Genomic DNA, 19,787 nt, shown 5'->3' with positions numbered 1-19,787 from the left:
ATAGGAAAACGATTGATTTTTGTATGAGACTTATGTTCTGAGATATTGCCATGATCAATTTTTAGTTCCAAGTGGTTTTTCCTTTTGTTTTCTTTCAACTCTTTGGGATTGTCCACATAGTCAATCATGTTATTTGGGAAGAAGAATGTTATAATTTCTTTTTTTTCCAATCTGTTTACATTTCCTCCTTTTTTATTATATGCTTGGACTGGCTAAAACTTCCAGTAGCTAAATAGGAATGGTGAGAAGGTGTATGCTTGCTTTTTCCCAATTAGAGGGAAAGCCCCCCAGTTTCTCATCATTAAATATGTTGCCTATAGGCTTTTGGTAAATATTTTTTTTATCAAGTTGAAGAAGTTCCTATTTATCCCTAGTTTACAGAAAGTTTTTATAATGAATAGGTGTTGGATTTTGTCAAGTACTTTTTCTTTATCAATTGATGTGATCATAGTTTGTTGATGTGGTGAATTATGTTAACTGATTTTCAAATGCTGAATCGTGTTGCATACCCAGAATAAACTCTTCTTGGTTGTGGTTTTAAATTCATTTTATACATTGTTGGATTTGACTCGCTAATGTTTTACTAGGAGTTTAAATTTTATATAGGTCTATGGTTTTCCATTCTTAATCTTTATCTGGTTTGGGTATTAGGGTAATGCTGACCTCATAGAATGAAATAGAAAGTAGTCTCTCCCCTTCCAATTTCTGGAAGAGATTATAGAGAATTAGCATCATTTATTTCTTCAACATTTGATAGGATTCACCAATAAAGTCATCTGGCCCTGATGCTTTCATCTACTATTGATTTAGTATCTTTAATAGATATTGGCTGGGTCGTAGGGCAGGTCTATTTTTAACTCTTTGAGGAACCTCCACACAGTTTTCCAGAGTGGCTGCACCAGTTCACATTCCCACCAACAGTGTAAGAGGGTTCCCTTTTCTCCGCATCTTCTCCAACATTTGTTGTTTCCTGCCTTGTTAATTTTCCCCATTCTCACTGGTGTGAGGTGATATCTCATTGTGGTTTTGATTTGTATTTCCCTGATGGCAAGTGATGCAGAGCATTTTCTCATGTGTTTGTTGGCCATGTCCAGGTCTTCCTCTGTGAGATTTCTCTTCATGTCTTTTGCCCATTTCATGATTGGATTGTTTCTTTGGTGTTGAGTTTAATAAGTTCTTTATAGATTTTGGAAACTAGCCCTTTATCTGATATGTCATTTGCAAATATCTTCTCCCATTCTGTAGGTTGTCTTTTAGTTTTGTTGACTGTATCCTTTGCTGTGCAAAAGCTTCTTATCTTGATGAAGTCCCAATAGTTCATTTTTGCTTTTGTTTCTTTTGCCTTCGTGGATGTATCTTGCAAGAAGTTACTGTGGCCAAGTTCAAAAAGGGTGTTGCCTGTGTTCTCCTCTAGGATTTTGATGGAATCTTGTCTCACATTTAGATCTCTCATCCATTTTGAGTTTATCTTTGTGTATGGTGAAAGAGAGTGGTCCAGTTTCATTCTTCTGTATGTGGATGTCCAATTTTCCCAGCACCATTTATTGAAGAGACTGTCTTTCTTCCAATGGATAGTCTTTCCTCCTTTATCGAATATTAGATGACCGTACATTTCAGGGTCCACTTCTGGGTTCTCTATTCTGTTCCATTGATCTATGTGTCTGTTTTTGTGCCAGTACCACACTGTCTTGATGACCACAGCTTTGTAATACAACCTGAAATCTGGCATTGTGATGCCCCCAGCTAAGCACTGGGTGTTTTTCTGTATGTTGGTAAATTAAACACCAATAAAAGTTAAAAAAAAAAAAAAGAAAAAAAAATAGATATTGGCTGACTGGGATTATCTATCTGTTCTCTTTCAAGTGTTCATAGTTTGTATCTTTGAAGGAATTGGTCTATTTTATCTAAGATATCAAATATGTGGTTGTAGAGACGTTTACAGTAGTTTTTTATTATCCTCTTAATGGCAGTGCATCAGTAGTAACGAAAATCTCTTTTATTTCTGTTACAATTAGTTTGTATCTTTTTTTTTCCTGGTTAGCATGACTAGAGGTTTATCAATTTAATAGTATTTTCAAAGAACCAGCTTTGATCTTTTTGATTTCATCTATTGTTATCCTGTTCCCAATTTCAGATATCTGCTTTAATTTTTATTATTTTTCTTCTTCTGCTTGTCCTTGGCTTACATTTCTTTCTTTAGTTCCTAAGGTGAAAATCTAGACTACTAATTTATGATTTGTTTTCAAACATATGGATTTTAATGCTACAAATTTTCCTCTATGTACTGCTTTCACTGCATCTCACAATTTTTGCTAAGTTGTATTTTTATTTAGTTCAAAATATTTTTAAATTTCTCTTTATATTTCTTCTTCTGTGTGTGATTTAGGAGTGTGCTGTTTAACCTCCAAATATTTGAGGATTTTCCATATACCTTTCTATTACTGATTTCTGTGTTAAATCAGTTAAGATCTAAGAACATGCCTTGCATGCTTTCCATTTTTAAAAATTTGTTAAAGTGCATTTTATGGCTCCACATTTGTTCTATCTTGGTGAATTTTCTACATGAGCTTAAGAAACATGTGTATTCTGATGTCTGATAAAAAATTCCATAAATGCCAATTAGTACTGTTTGAGTCAACTCTATCCTTACTGATTTTTTTTGCCTTATTGATGCACCAATTTCTGCAAAACAGATGTTGATCTTTAAGCTACAATACTCTCAATATGTGAGTAAAAACTCACATATTTTGACAACCTGTTGGGTGCATGCTTGTTAATGATTATAATATCTTCTTGGAGAATTAACCCCCTTCTCTTATGTAATGCTTCTCTTTATCACTGATAATTTTCCTGTTCCTGAAGTCTGATTTATCTAAAATTAATATAGCTACTCCTACTTTCTTATATCTTTCTCCATCTCTTTACTTTTAACTTGATTATGTCTTTATATTTAAAACAGGTTTTTTGTAGAGAATATATAGTCAAAGCTTGTTTTTTATCCCCTGTGGTAATCCCTGTCTTTAATTGATGTACTCAGACCAACTTCCTAAAAAAAGAATCTGAGCTTGGGGACACCTGGGTGGCTCAGCAGTTGAGCGTCTGCCTTTGGCTTAGGACGTGATCCCAGGGTCCAGGGATCAAGTCCCACATCTGCCTCCCCATGAAGACCCTGCATCTCCCTCTGCCTATGTCTCTGCCTCTCTCTGTGTGTCTCTCATGAATAAATAAAATAAAATCTTAAAAAAAAAAAAGAGTCTGAGCCTTGCAGGTCTTTTAACTATAATCCATTGCTACTATACTAAAGCCTTGTATATGTGGTGATATGGAGTGGGAGAGGGCAATTATCCTACAATCTTATGATTAGATTTCATTCTTTTAATAAGCCTGTGCCAATGGGCTATGACCTTCACAACTATTTTCACCTTTAACCGTCTATCCCTTCTCACCTCCTCCACCCCACCTTTACAAAAGACAGGAAGGACAGAGGGAGTCAGGAGAATGTCCCTCTCTCAGATGAAATATAGCTTCTGATAAAGTCTTTTTTCACTGGGGAGCAGACCTTTGTTATGGAGAATGCTCTGGGCATATTTCCAAATGGTCACTTTTCTCTTCCCCTTGACAGAGAAATTAAGTGACTTTTTTCTTGTCTCTTCACCATGAAAATTTTGTGGAGTTCCTGGAGGTACAAACCCATTAGAGTATGCTCCTCACCCCTAAGACTATAGCTCCTAAAACCTCAGTCTTATGATAGTCCAGACTCAGTGTCCAGTAATATATCAAAATTTCCATTTACATATTTCTATTAGTTGCTAGATCCAGAGCTCCCACTCCAGGTAAGATGATTTTGGCTGTCATTTATTTCTCTCCCCAGATTTCAGGTGATCATTTGGTGACTTTGATGGACCTGCCCAAGGAAAGTCACAAATTTTAACTTCTTTTCAACTTTTTTTATGCCATAAAGTTGGAAGTGATAACTTCTTAGCTCTTTATATATATGAACTCTACTCTCTTTTGTAGCCCTCTAAGACTCCAACACTGTCTTGTGTTCACAAGTGTTTGTTAAATGATCAAACAAGCAGAAAAAATGAACCAAGTTCAGATACAGTCGATAAAAATGTCTTAGTTTCTCAAGAATTGCTTACTAGAAATAAAATTAGTAAACAAGGGACTAACTTGTTTTAAACAAGTTGTAATTTAATAATTTAAACAAAGGAATAATTATTTTAAAAATTTATTTTATGTGATTTGGGTGTAAAAACAATTACACAAGATAACAACTGGATAATTTTTTAGAAACACAATTTTTTAAATTGCCAAACAAATATTCAATTATATACTTATTTCTGAAACTTTAAGCAAGGCATAGGCATGTAAATTAAAATGTGAATATATCCCCCCAACCACAGCTTGGTCCTCCCACTCACCTACTAAGAATGGTGAGTTTTTAAAAATATGTTTTTAAGATCTTTCCATGTCATTATATACAAGCCTTCCTCAACCCCTCTTTAACCTGGCAAATCTTTATTGTGTACTTTATCACATGCAATTACTTACTGTTCTAGATACTGGTGATATAGCAGTGAGCAAGACAAAATTCTTACTTTTATAAAATCTTATAGAGTACTGAGAAATAAGATAATAAACATAAATGAATATATAATGTCAAAAAGTGATGTTTAATGAAGAGGTTAAAGCAAGACTGGTCAAAAGGGACTTTATTTTTTTTTTACATTTTCATTCTTTTTTAATGCCCTTTTACTCAGGTAAATACATTAGTAGATCCCTATGGTTTAGTTCTTAATGACCCTTGCTTAATATAATTGAAATATAATTCCTAGATTTCTGTTAAAATACCTATAACTAGCTAATCTGAAATTTATTTTTTCTTTTTACTTATTATTTCATTCATTGCACAACTCTTCATCAAAAGCCCACCATTTGCAAGGCATTGTTCTATATGTTGTGAAACTAAAGATGGAGATACATACTTGGAGATGGTAGGTAGATATGAGATTTAGGGTTATCTTGGTATCTACAGTACTAAACACATCTCTGTTTCAATATGTTCTTATATTGGCTTAAGTCATTCTTTTGCTAATGTAATTCTGCATGGCTTTCAACACCCTCTCTCAGTTTGCCTATTCCTTTTCTCAATAGAGAGGAAGCAGAAAGAAAGAGAAGCTATGGTGTCTTTACAGTGAGTATAAAACCCATCTGAGGGCCAGATGGTCTCTAATCAGAAGATGTTAAATATTCATTCTACCAGAGAATAAAGCCACAACTGCCTCAATACTACCATTTTATAGTTGGAAGCTAGTATCATTTATTTTATATGGAGAGTATTTTCTTTTTCTCTTGTCTCATTTTCAAATTGCTTCATTACGAGTGTTCTTGAGAAAGTGGTTTTGAAAGAGTCTATATCTCACGCACAGACTAGTGTAAATAAGTTTTCTGAAAAGAGACTTAGATTTGTTTCATGTTAATTGCATGTAGCATTAAATGGGAGGAAAAGAAGGGGAGACAAATCCAAACTCCCAAACAAATAAAATTCTGAAAATGTTAAACATTTCAAAATGAAATAATAAAGCACTGGAATAAATAATAAATAATAAACCAGTATGGAATAAGCAATATGACTTTTCTATTACTTGCAAAACTATTTAATGCCAGGGGCTGGAAAGAGAGGGAAACAGAAGGAAATGGATAATTTTTGCTCAAGTGGCATCAAGTTTCTGATATATAATGAATAAGTTCTAGTGATCCACTACACGACATAGTACCTTTATTTAACAATATGGTTTTGTGAGCTTTAAAGTATGGTAAGAGGATAGATCTCATGTTGAGTGTTTTTAACACACACACACCTGCAATGCAATAAAACACAAAATGTTCAGAAACGGTGAATATGTTTAGTACTTTCATTTCATGTTGATGGTATCAAGGGTATATGCATACATCCAAACTCATCAAGAATATGTATAATTTTTAATGTGTTAATTATGTCTCAATAAAGTTTTTAAAAACTTTAGTTTTGGATTAGAAAAAGTACATAAATTAAAAACTGAACTATTTTTAAAAATATAATCTTTGCGGGATCCCTGGGTGGCGCAGCGGTTTGGCGCCTGCCTTTGGCCCAGGGCTCAATCCTGGAGACCCAGGATCGAATCCCACATCAGGCTCCCGGTGCATGGAGCCTGCTTCTCCCTCTGCCTATGTCTCTGCATCTCTCTCTCTCTCTCTGTGTGTGACTATAATAAAAATATATATATATATATATATATATATATATATATATATATATATATAATCTTTGCATAGTGCCAAATATTATTGAATAGCCAAATAATTGATAGAATGTTTTGAAGATATGGCCTATGTTTGAAGTGCACCAATTGATATTCTCAAGGATCCTGCAAGATAGGTGTTTTATCATCATACTGTCATACAGATATTGAAGCAGAGGATCAGAGAACAGGGGTTTTAACCAAGGTACCACCCCAAAAATAGCAATAATGGTGCCTATCCTTTGTCTTTTGGGTTCCCAGTCCATTGTCTTTCTATTAGGTTATTCTGATAATAGAATAACAGATAATAAATAATAGAAAATCTTATTAGATTATTTTGACTTATCCAAGGTCATATGTTTTGAGGAAGTGCTAAAAACAAAACAGCCTCAATACATTGACATCTGACAAATAATTAGATGTATGCACAATTTGAACAACTCAGAAATAAAATTCTCTCTTTCTTCCCCCTCAATGGTTTGTTTTTCCTGAGTCACTGACTAGAGCATTCCTCTCACTTGGATTTGTTCATCCCTTCTGCCATCTATCCTTTTCAAGTCTCTCCTTTACCCTGAGGCTTTTCCCAAGTATTTCTGCAATATAAAATTGAAACAGATCCAAATGTGTAAATTCCTGAATGATATTTTAAATTAAAACTTATTTAACATCCATTTATTGTTAAAAGTTCTCAAAAAAAAAAAAAAAAACAAAAAACAGAGGAATTTCCTGAGCTTGACAAATAGCATTTACAAAAAACCCAGAGCTGCCATTATACCTGGTGGTGAAAAGACTGAATATCTTTACCCCTAAGATCAGAAACAGGGTAAGCATGTTCAATATCTCTTCTTTTAATTCAACACAGTATTAGAAGTTCTATCTAGTGCAATATGATCCCCCCAAGAAAATAAATAAAGGAAATATAGATCAAAAAGGAAGAGGTAAAGCTACTCCAATTTGCAGATGACATCATTATCAAAACAAAACTCTAGATCTAAGTGAGTTCTGCAAGGTCGGAGAATACAGAAAAATATGCTAAATCAATTGTATTTCTGTATACTAGCCACAAACACATGGACATTAAAATTAAAATTACGATATCATTTATAATTATCCAAAAACTGATGTGCTTAGGTGCAAAATTTTCGTGAACAGAATGTATATGATGGATCTACGTAACACTGATGAAAGAAATTAAAGATGATTAAATAAATGGAGGGACATATATGTGCATGGATTTGAAGATACAATAAAGATGTCAGTTCTGGGGTGCTTGGGTGGCTCAGTCAGTTAAACGTCTGCCTTCAGCTCAGGGTATGATCTCAGGGTCCTGGGATTGAGTTTTGCATGGGGCTCTCAGGTCAGCAGGAAGCCTGCTTCTCTGTCTCCTCCCCCTCATCCCCCAACTTATGCCTCTCTCTCTCTCTCTCTCTCTCTCCCTTTCTGTCTCATATAAATTTTAAAAATCTTAAATGAAAAGATGTCAGTCTCTCCCAAATTGAAATATAAGTTTAATGTAATTTTTGTCAAAATCCCAGTTATACTTTTTGTAGATACAGACAATATTATTCAAAAATTTACTTGGAAGCAAAAAAAGTAGAATAGGTAAAAGAAGAAGAAAATGGGAGAAATCAGCCTACCCAATTTGCAGACTTATTTTATAGCTACAGTAATCAAGACAATGTGGCGTTGATGGACGAACGGATACATGGATCAATGGACAGAACAGAAGCTAAAACTCTGTCCACAAAAATAACTCACCTACTTTTTGCCTAAAGTACAAAAGCAATTTCAAGTAAGATTGCTTTTCTTTTTTTTTTTTTATAGATTTTATTTATTTCTTCATGAGAGACAGACAGACAGAGAGAGAGAGAGAGAGGCAGAGACACAGGCAGAGGGAGAAGCAGGCTCCATGCAAGAGGCCCGACATGGGACTCTATCCTGGGTCTCCAGGATCAGGCCCTGAGTCCAAGGCAGCCGCTCAACCGCTGAGCCACTCAGGCGTCCCAAGATCACTTTTCAATAAAAGTTCTAGAAGCCATTGGATATTGATATCCAAAGCCAAAGAAATCTAAAGAACCTTAATGTAAGTCTCACACTTTATGAAAATTTAACTCAAGGCATCACAGACTTATATGTTAAATTCAAGACTCTAAATCTTAAAAAAAAAAAAAAAAAAAACATGCAAGATACTTCAGGATCTAGGTTAGATGGAGTTTTTAGGCTTGATACCAAACATGAACGATAGAAAAAAATTGTACTTGCATCAAAATTAAAAACTTTTGCTTTACAAAAGACTGAAAAGTAGATGAGAAGACATACTATGGGATGGGAAAAAATTTACACATATTTGGCATCTTAGTATCTAGAATATATAAGGAATTCTCAAAATCTGACAGTCTTTTTTTAAAAAGATTTTATTCATTTATTCATGAGAGACACAGAGAGAGAGAGGCAGAGACACAGGCAGAGGGAGAAGCAGGCTCCATGCAGGGAGCCCAACGTGGGACTCGATCCCAGGACTCCAGGATCACACCCTGGGCCAAAGGCAGGTGCCAAACCACTGAGCCACCCAGGGATTCCCCCAAAATCTGACAGTCTTAAGTAAACAGTTCAATTAGGGCATGGGCAAAAAGAAATTTCACCAAAGATTTTTCAGATAGCAAATAAACAACATAAAAAATGTTCAACATCATTAGACACTATGAAAATGAAAAATTAAAACCCCAGTGAGAATGACTAAGGTAAAATATGATGGAAGACCAAATGCTAACAAGATTGTGGGAAATTTGGATTATTCATAAATTGCTCATGGGAATATAAAATGGTATAGCCACTCTGTTCGACAGTTTCTTTAAGAACTAAACAGGCAACTACCACCTGACACAGCAATTACATATCTGGGTGTTTATCCCAGAGAAATGAAGATATGTTCACATAAAAACCTGTGCACAAATGGTTAGTTTATTTATGTAGCTTTATTTGTAATAGCCCAAACTGGAAACAACTCAGATGGTCAGAAGTAAAAAAAAAAAAACAAAACTGTGGTAAATCTACACCATGGACTACTACTCAGTAATAAAAAGGAATGGGAAAAAAAAAATAAAATAAAAATAAAAAGCAATGGGAAGGTTCTGTATCTTGACTATTAATGTCAATATCCTGGATGTAACATTGTACTATAGTTTGGCAAGCTGTTAGCATTAGGGGAAACTGGGCAAAAAGCACATAGGATCTCAGCATTTTTTCTTAGAACTGCTTTTAACTCTCCAAATATCTCAAAAAATGTCTGTGAAAAATTATGGAATGTTTGTATAATGGATGCTATACTATGTAGCCAACTCTCTCTAAACCCCTAGAATGTTAAATAGACATAATTATCTTATCTGATGTTATATGTTCTATTGTTACATTCCCAAATATAATATAAACTTCTTGAGGAGATACATGAAGTTTCAGCACAACACTGAGTATTTGGCAGGCATTCAGTATGTTTTATGGAATCATTTGATTTTTGCTCCAACAACCCCACTTGGTTTACCAGCATAGACAACCCACAACTGAGAACTTATTTACATTCAGTTCTTTGGAGTTCTGCAGCAGTTGACATTATTGGCCTCTTCCTCCTCAAAATTCTTTTTCTTCACTTCTGTGACCAACCTTCTTTTGATTTCCTAGTTCTTTTATCTATTTTATGACTCATTCGATGATACTTTTCTTTCCAAACCCTACATGTAAATGTTACTTAGATTAGTTTATTTGGCTTCTTTCTTTCCCTTTTCCCTTGAATTCCCATTGGCAATCTCAACCATGTTTATGCCTTTTTTTCCTTATTAAGACGTCTTTACAGATGGCATCTTAATTTTTAGTTTCACTTTTCAGTTCTGTACCTGAACTTCTAAACTTGAATTCTTCACTGTTTGATGAACACTGTCATCTGAGCCACCCTGGAACACTTCTAAGTCAACATTCCCCAAACAGAAAAAACACATCATCTCATTCCCCACTTCCCTTCCTTTTTCTCTGCTCCCTATTTCTTATAAAGACCCCACCAGCATCAATGACATAAACTCCATATGTTTGTTGTAGGCAGTGATCAAGTAAAGTTTTAAATTTCACCCCAGAAGACTGGCCACCTCCTTTATATGCAAGAAGGGAACTCCCCTTGGGCTACTTCATTTGTGGTCTCCCTGCAGAGATTATGAATGTGGGCTTTGGGAGATACATAACTCTGATTCAAAACAAAGGCTCTATTTCTCCCCACTTGTATTGGATACACAACTCCTATCATTTTGGCTGACACATTTACTGTAGCCATTGCTTCTGCAACCAGCTGCACAAAAGTATAAGCTGACAGTGCCTCCAGTTAGCTTCATCACATATTTTTTATTTCCTGATTTGGGGCTCCTATGCTTGCAGAACCTCCTCAATCACTCTTTTTTTTTTTTTTTTAAAGATTTGTTTATTTTAGAGAGAGTGCACAGGCAAGCCTGCAAGGAGGGGGAGGAGGAGAGGGAAGAAGGGAGAAAGAATCTCTATCAGACTCCATGCTAAGTGTGGAGCCAGAGATGAGGCTCAATCCCAGGACCTTGAAATCATAACCTGAGCCACAACCAAGAGTCGGATGCTTAACCGACTGAGCTACCCAGCTGTTCCCAGCTTAACCATTCTGATACACATATGTGCAACTTTGAACAACAGTGGAGAATTGAGAGCATTGCCTTTTGGGTGAGCATGTCTGAGATCCGTTCTCCATGGATCCTCAGAGATTCCCTAAGAGGAGTGGACCAAGCCCCAGTTGCCATAGCAATTAACCTGCTCAGTAGCACATCCTTGAATTGACATTTTACCCTTTCTGGTTTCACACTACTCAGATCACAGTTATGTTCTTTAAGCTCTCTTCCAAAATTAAACTACATGAATCCTAGTTCTTGTCTCAGGCTCTGATTTTAGAAAAGCCAAAGCTAAGAATCACTGGAATGCCAAGATAAGCTAAAACTTGTATTTTATATTACAGGTAATGAAAAGTCACTAAAATTTTACCAGTTATAGCTTAAGATGATCAGTATATTTCTAGGGTACAGGATAAATTGAGTGGTGGAAGTTAGGTGGTTTTTGTATTCATTCATGACTGGGTACTGAGAACCTGAACATTTGGATAACAAGATTGGCATAAAGTAGGACATGTACAAGATCTGGGTTGGGGCGGGGGGGTGATCTGATATTGGTAAGAAGTGGAAGGTTGAAAGATAAGTGACAAAGATACTTTTGTAGCTTTAAGCCTGTATGTTATAGGTTAAATTGTACCCCCTCCCATTTACATGTTGAAGCTCAAACTCTCAATACCTCAGAGTGTGACTTATTTGGAAACAGAGTTATGGCAGATGTAACTAGTTAAGATTGAGTCATACAGGAGTAGGGTGCGCCTTTAATATGATATCCTTATAAAAAGGAGAATTGTGGGCACAGATGGCACGCAGAGAACCATGTGAAGATGAAGGCAGAAATTGGGGTGATGCTTCTATAAACCAAGGAATGCCAGAGATCATTAGCAACCTGTCACACCTAGGAGAGAGGCATGGAATTACAGATTCATTGCCCTTAGAAGGAACTGACCCTGCTAACACGTTGATTTTGGACATCTTGCCTCCAGAACTGAGATAATAAATTTCTGTTGTTAAACCATTTAGTTTGTGGTACTTTGTTATGGCAGCCCCAGGAAACTACTCCACTAGGTGCCACAAACACAGGGAAGAAGTCAACGGGGAAACCAGGTGAGGTGAAGACAAAAGTAGAGATGGGACAGTGCTTCAATTTGGGGCATACTTGATTCATTAAAAGGGAAACATAGAAACATGAGTGCCAATTGGAATTTTTGTGTGATAGGCCAAGAACATGGTCCCCATTAATTTAGTTGGAAAGGAAAACATTATGTGAAAAGGGCAGAACTCATCCTCTGCATGTAACTAATGAATCTGCACTTGAAAAAGCATGCTCGCTCCCTTAAGCCTTAGAAGGATAGAAAGGAACCAATTAGGTAAATTGGGTGAAATTCAGATAAGGAATTTATGAGAACGGAGGATTGGCTTTGAGCAAAGATGAAAGGAAAGAAATGTACTTAGCTAGACAAAGTGATGATTAAGTGGGATTTGATGATAAGGGACACGTATATTAAGGGTGAAGCTTCAAAGTAGAAATAAAGTGACGCAAAGACAAAGATGCATGCATTGCACCAGTTTTATTTATTTAATAAATAAATAGTTTAAATATTTTAAAGTACTTAAATTATTTATTTTATAAACACAGGAAAATATTTTTGTAATGTGGAGGTGGGAAAGCTCTTTGTATGACAAGAAAGTAAGAAGCCATAAGAGTAAAATTTAAAAAATGAATAATAGAAAAATTTGAGAATCTGGGTTAAAAAACATTTGCATAAAATCACTAAAGGACAAATGAAAATAGGAAAAATATTATATTACATATAAAGGATTAATATCCAAAATTTATAAAATGCTCCTACTAGGAAAAAGTGATTAGTCTAATTTTAAAATAGGAAAATTAAGTGAAATAATTATATATTCTGGTAGGCATGTAAATGACCAACAGATAGTTGGAAAGATACTTAATCACTAAATTATCAAAATATGGAAATTCAAAGTATACTAATTACATTGGAAAAGTTTTTGGAGACCTAGAATATTTAATGTTGCTGAAAGTACAAATAAATGGGTACTTTTGTACACTAGTGAGGGGATTGAAATGGGTCTAGTCTCTTTTGAGCCCATTTTGAAATTATTTTAAGATCTGAAGGTATACATGTTTTGATTCAGCCAGTTAACTTGAAGGAATGTGTCTATAGTAATAACTATCACAAATTCTTTAAGAAATATATAACATGATATTTACTGCACAGTTGTTTGAGTAATGAAAAATTAGAAGAAAACTATATGCCACCATTAATATGGAAATAGTTAAATAAATGGTGATGGTCATAACATGGAGGACTGAGCCATTATAAAAAAATTGAGATAGATTTCGGTACATTTGTTATAACCTAGGAAGATGTTTGTGTCGTATTTTTTTAAGTGTAACAAAGTGAATGACAAGATGGTGTTAGTCATATGAACCTCTTTTTTGGTAAACAAATATGTATGAATTCATTAAAAAGCCTTAACCAAGTGTTTCTCTGGTGGATGAGATTATGAATGACATTTCTTTGATTTTGTACATATCTGTATCTTTTGAAGTATTTCCAGTGTGAATATATTTCTTTTATGTTCAGACTGTTTAACAAATGTGTAAAATAAATCCTAGGTAAGAAAGACAAAAACAAAAAAAGGGCAGATGCTCCAGTGTATATTGTTGAAGGGTAGGAAGGAAACACCTACTGAGAAAATGCTTATGAGTATAGACGGGATGTATCTGGAAGGTGTGATGCTCTACATAGTAGTATTTTTTAAAAGATCTGTAAATTCACAATGGAATTTTAGCTCCATAAATTAATTCAAATATATCTTTGCAGACACCCCACTGAGCAGGGAGCCTCATGCGGGGCTGGATCCCAACACCCTGGAATCATGACCTGGGCCACTTAACCAACTGAGCCACCCAGGCTCCCAGATTTTATGGATTCAATGTTCAGAGGTTCCACTGAAATTTTGTGATATAACATAATTTTTCACTTTTTCAAGACACAAACCTGAGTTAGAGGCCAAAAAGCTAGTTTTTGAGATGCAAGTCATTTTGCTGTGAGCCAGGTTTGCAAAAGGGCAAGCATCTTCATTTCAACAAAGCTTTGATTTTTTTTTTCTTATTATATATACTATCGCTCTTGTGAAGTAATAAAATCTCACTGTGTGAAGAAATGGCAATAAAGGAGAAGAAAAGTATTTTCAGATGAGGATATTCCCTCAAGAATATCATGTTGTATTAGTAATTAGGCCTTTAGATCTAGGGAAGGCCTCGTCATCTATGGTTTAGGGATTAGTCGTGTCTGTCTAGCACCTGCCCACCTTTCTTCCTACTTCTGGCGAAAGGCCCTTTTCTCCTTGGCCACAGATATGAGCTACATGGTCAGGATTTGGACAGTCAATACAACTTGTTTTTCTGATTACAGTCATTACTTAAGGCTTCAAATTATCAGAAACTGCCTTAGGTTGGGTTCCCCAGGAGTAGACTCTGAGATGAGGAGTGCCACAACGTGATTTATTAGGTAATATTCCAGGAAAGATATAGAGGAAAGTTGGAGAAAACAAAAATAGAACTGGGAAGGAGAGAATACCAAGCAAGTAGTGTCAAGCAGGATCCTAGGAAGGTACTATGTCAGGGGCTTTAAGACCACTCCCAGGTTTGATGGTTCACTAGGAGGATTCACAGGACTTGGCGTATTATCATGCTCATAGGTATGATTTATCACAGTGACAGGATACAGAGCAAAAGGAACTAAGAGAAAAGGGGCGTTCAGGGTGAGGGTCAGAGGAAATCACACAAAAGCTTTCTGCAGTGCTCTTTCAGTGGAGTCACACGTGACACTCGGTTTCTCCAGTAAATAAACTGTGACAACACATCTGAAATGTTGTCAACCAGGGAAGCTCAGCAGAGGCTCAGTGCCCAAGGCTTTTATTGGGAGCTGGTCACACTGGCACCCTCTGCCAGGTACTTACCAAAGTTCCAGGCTTCCAAAAGGAGAGCAGGTGCTCAGCATGAACCATATCAGACAAGATCAGGTGCGTTCACGGTGGTATGGCCATAGACTAGCATGAACCATATCGTGTGTACAAACAATTTAGGTACAGTGAGTGGTGGGAACCCTTCTGAAATCCAAGTTCCCAGATGCTAGGTAAGGGCAAGTAGGACTTTTTAAGGTTAGCAGCTTTAGTCCTGCCATGTAAATGCTTTTCTACATAGGTGCCTGTGGCTCAACCCCATAGGAAAGCTCTGGAAACCATGCAGGCTACACCTTACTTTTGGTTCCTGGAGCTAGAGTATATTTCCACACCTGTCAGTCATTGTTTAAAGGCTACCTGTCAGGGACATATTTTTCCAGACACTTCTAGCAGTCTGTGTGGGCAGGCCCAGCTGTTCCAGCTGCCTGAGGGCAAGTCCTCCAACAACGAGAGGCAGGTGTTGGCTGTTGAGAGTGACAGACACTAGGAGATGCGTGCATAAAAATGGATCTGACCCTGCGAGGGATATGGGTGAAGTTCTGACAGCATCAGCTACGGTGATCCTCTCTGGGGTTTTCTATACAGAACCAGAGGTAGAGAAACCCTCCCCCTGATATAGGCAAGCTGGCCTATAAGCCTAAAGCCGCCCATAGCCATATTCTTTACCTTGTAGAGAAGACCCTTCTTCAGTAGCCAAGAATGCAATCTGCATTCTGAGAAAAGCAGAGGAGACAGGGAGAGAAAATCATGGGTACCCAATTCCAAGGTATTTGACGGTAACTTTTATTCTCTTTTAGAGGAATGGACTTAGATTCATGGATTTGAACAATGTGAGGTGTTTCCTAAAACAGATTTTGACAGACTATAGCCACATCTACAATTCCTGTCCCATCCCTACCCATGCGCTCCTCCCAGCCTGTTTCTGTAGGACCACAGTGATGAATGGTTCTTACATTTTTAAATGATTGAAAGAAAAAAATTAAAAGAATATTTTTGTGACACATAAAAATCAGAGGAGATTCAAATTTCAGTGTTTATAAAGTTGTTAATTTCATGAATAAAATATGTGTGGAAATTTGTTTTCTCTCGTTAGGTAAGTCTTGATTTTTGTCTCTTGGTCAACAAAGCCTGAAATATATCTTATCTGGACCTTTTTAAAAATGTTTGCTAATCTCCCTCTTAGAAGGATGAAAGTGGAAAATTGACTAACCTTTATTGAGGAAAAAGAACATGTGTTATTATTTTTTTTTAAATCATGCGTAATAGTACTTAGAAAAATTCTTTGCAAATCAAAACAGGGAAGAAATTGAACCGATAAGACCCGATGGGATTTAATACCCTGTCCTAATAGCAGCAGAGGAAAGGGTGGCTTAGAGATACTGACCCCGCATCACTCAGTGGGTGACTACAGTGACTGCTTGACAACAACGCTGCTCGCTGCTTGCCCTTCAGAACATACTAAGGTAGAGGGAAATTGATGAACCTCTCCCTGGTGATGAACTTTGAGGAGCCGATGGAGGAGTTATAGGAGATATTCAGTCTAAAATGCTGACAGCTCAAAAATCAGAGATTCTAGTGTGTTAATTAGCTCATATTTTAAAAGCAGATACAGTTTTGAGAATACTGAACTTCTCACTTATATCCTGGTATGCATAGTTTCTACCACGATAATCAAATTACTTTTTTGTTTAGCTGTTACAGGGAATGGGAGGTGTAAGCAAAGGAAGACTAGAAGGGAGAAAAAGAAAGTGTGATCTTGGATCCTGAAATACTTTGGAAGAGGGTGACCCTGTGCCTGGCACGCCTTTGGATAGGATTTTATTTTGTCGGCCTGAGATCTCTTCCAAGAAATGTGGAGGGTTCCAAGTACATTTGTTTTATTTCACAATCTTATCTAGAGACCAGATCTCCTTATTCTATGCTCCACCTTAAATACGATGGTAAGGGAAATAGAGAGAGGGCCTGCCCTTATGATACCATTGTCTGTGGGCCTCCTGTGTCTGTGCGACCCTCCCGTCTCCAGCAACTCATTAGTACCTTTTCAGTCTTCAATACATGCCTCTTGTTATGTTTTTTCCCACCTAGGATAGATCTGTTAAACAAATTATGAAATTGGGTTCAGGGTGAAGAATAATACATTTTATGATAATAATAGCTAACTTCATGGAGCACTAGGTCCTGTGCACAGTGGTTTATATGCATTATTTTGTATCTCTCTCTCAAAAACCCTATATGGGGGATGCCTGGGTAGCTCAATGGTTGAGCATCTGCCTTTGGCTCAGGTTGTGATCCCGGGGTCCTGGGATCGAGTCCTGCATCGGGCTCCCTGCATGAAGCCTACTTCTCTCTCTGCCTGTCTCTGCCCCCCCACCCCTCTGTGTGTGTGTCTATCATGAATAAATAAATAAAATATTTTTAAAAACCTATATGGTAAGTAATATATCTTTCCATTTTATAAATGAGGACACAGGTTTAAATAAATTGCACAAGATCATGACACAAGTTGTGCTACAATCCTACTCTAACTCTCAAAGCTGTGTTTGTAACCACTGGGATAGAGTGCCTCTCTGTAAACTACTAATTATTGCCATATGATACTTGGTCATCACACAACCGTATGTCTTACAAGAAGTTAGAATCAGCTAAGAGATACACTGAGTGGGCAAAGTAGTTCCGACCAGGAGACAAGAGCAGAACCTCTGGAGAAGAAGAACTGCTATGGGATTGGCAGTGTGGCGTGTCCATCATGAAGAGGCTTTCTTGACCAGTAATAGTGGCCCATATTAGGGTAATGGAAACCAGAATTAGATTAGATGTGAAAAATCTTGAAAGCCATGCACAGGAATGTGAATTGAATGTAGCAGACACTGAAATGTCATAGATGTTCTTAAACTAATGCAGTAATTTGCAGGATGCTTTGGGGCTGGCCAAAACTGTTTTGTAGGTTGGTTTTGGGGGGATAGTATTTGGGGGAGATATAAGGTACACCTAAGTAGAAACAGAGAAGGGAAAATGAGTAGGCAAGCTTTGAGCTCATTGAAATTAAAGTAAATCAAAGCTGTCGTTGGCTGTTTATCCCAGTAAATATGCTACCAAGACAGTTTGAATGAAGATACTGTATGAGCAGCACTGGGGTTGCCGATTGGGCTTACAAACAGGGATGCTCATGAAAGGTGACAAGATGGAAGAAGTGCAGAGGGAGAAGAGCAGAAGGCTGATGGGGTCGCTTTGATAGGAACTCACAGTATGGTCATGGGCAAAGAGTCAGGGAAGTCAAAGAAGAATCATTCATTAGCTTTGGAGAACAAAAGAGTATGACGTCTTGGAAACTGAGAGAAGCCCCAGAATGAAGGAGCAGGTGGATGGAGTCAAAAGCCAGAAGGGGGTGGGGAGATGGGACTTGACAAACAGGAGATGATTGAGGACACCTGAGAGAGAACTCAGGCCGGTGGAAGAGGTTAGGAACAGCCTTGGGGGGACGACTTACGCAGGACTGCGGAGCCAACTTACCTAGGGCCCAGCTCAAGAGCTTTGACACTGAAAAGAGAGAAATTGAAGTGTCTTAGCATAACGTATCCCAATTTCACAATGAAAGACAACAGAAAAGTGAAATTCATCTAAGAGAACTTCACTTTCCAGCAACATTTGCTGGAGGCCCTACAATCTTTCTTGGGAGAGAAACCGGTGGTAGAGATAGATCTTTTTACCACCAAGACTCAACTGCCTGATTCTTGCTTTCTAAGCTGCTCTCCATCAGCATTTACTTTACATTTCCCTTAACTTGTCATCTTTCTGTGCTGACACTAGGAAGGAAAAAAACCCCATGCTAATCGACTGAGATAAAAGTGAAATTTCCAAGACTGTCGATCTACATGATTTCTCTGGCGGCTTTTCTTTGGCAACAGAGTGTCTAATGTTCAGGGACAAGAGGAATCAGACCGCAGGATGCCTGCCAGCTCTCCAGGGGATAGAAACCCACTTTTGCATGCATATAAATGAGCCCAGAAATAGGTTGTGAGATAAGAAGTGGTGTAATGTGATAGGGCTCCACACTATGCACCGGGCCGGACTCTCCTGATGGAAGGGGAGTTTGGATGCTGTGTGGCTGGAGAAGATAATGACATTAGAAAAGAATCTTTCAGAAGCATGATATATTTTCCCTGAGTGCTGTGCCAAGGTAGCAGGTTGTTTAATTTTATAAAATATAACACTGAACAGCTCCTTTCCTCTCACCTTCCAAAAATGCTTAGGCTTGCAAAGGGAAAATTTGGCATCAGTTTCCATTCGCTTCAGAGGATTAAAAAAAAGGCTAATGTGGAGATGTATTGATCTTTTGAAAGGTCAGAAGCAGATTCATAGGTCAAGGTGCTACTCCTTATAGCCAAGATGCTATGTGATGGGTGGAACCTCGGAACGAAACAAGAAAAAACACAGGAATGTCCCCCACACAAGATCAACTACATTTTCTCCTGTGTTTAGAGAGCAGTATAACATTGTGTGTGTGTGTGTATCATCATCATTTACTTTATTTTTATTTTTTTTAAAGATTTTATTTATTTATTCATAAGAGACAGACAGAGAGAGGCAGAGACACAGGCAGAGGGAGAAGCAGGCTCCCCCGCAGGGAGCCCGACGTGGGACTCGATCCTAGGACTCCAGGATCATGATCTGAGCCAGAGGCAGATGCCCAATGGCTGAGCCAACCAGGCATCCCCATCATCATTTACTTTAAAGTTAGAAACAGAGTTCAGACAATCAAGGGATTGCAAAAAATAATCAAAAATATACTTTAGTTTCATAGTGTAACCTTAAAGTTAGGAAAAGAGAAAGGCATACAGAG

Source organism: Vulpes lagopus, chromosome 1 (assembly GCF_018345385.1).
Source record: "Vulpes lagopus strain Blue_001 chromosome 1, ASM1834538v1, whole genome shotgun sequence".
NCBI classification, from domain to species: Eukaryota; Metazoa; Chordata; class Mammalia; order Carnivora; family Canidae; genus Vulpes; species Vulpes lagopus.
Note: the sequence above shows the minus strand (reverse complement) of the source record.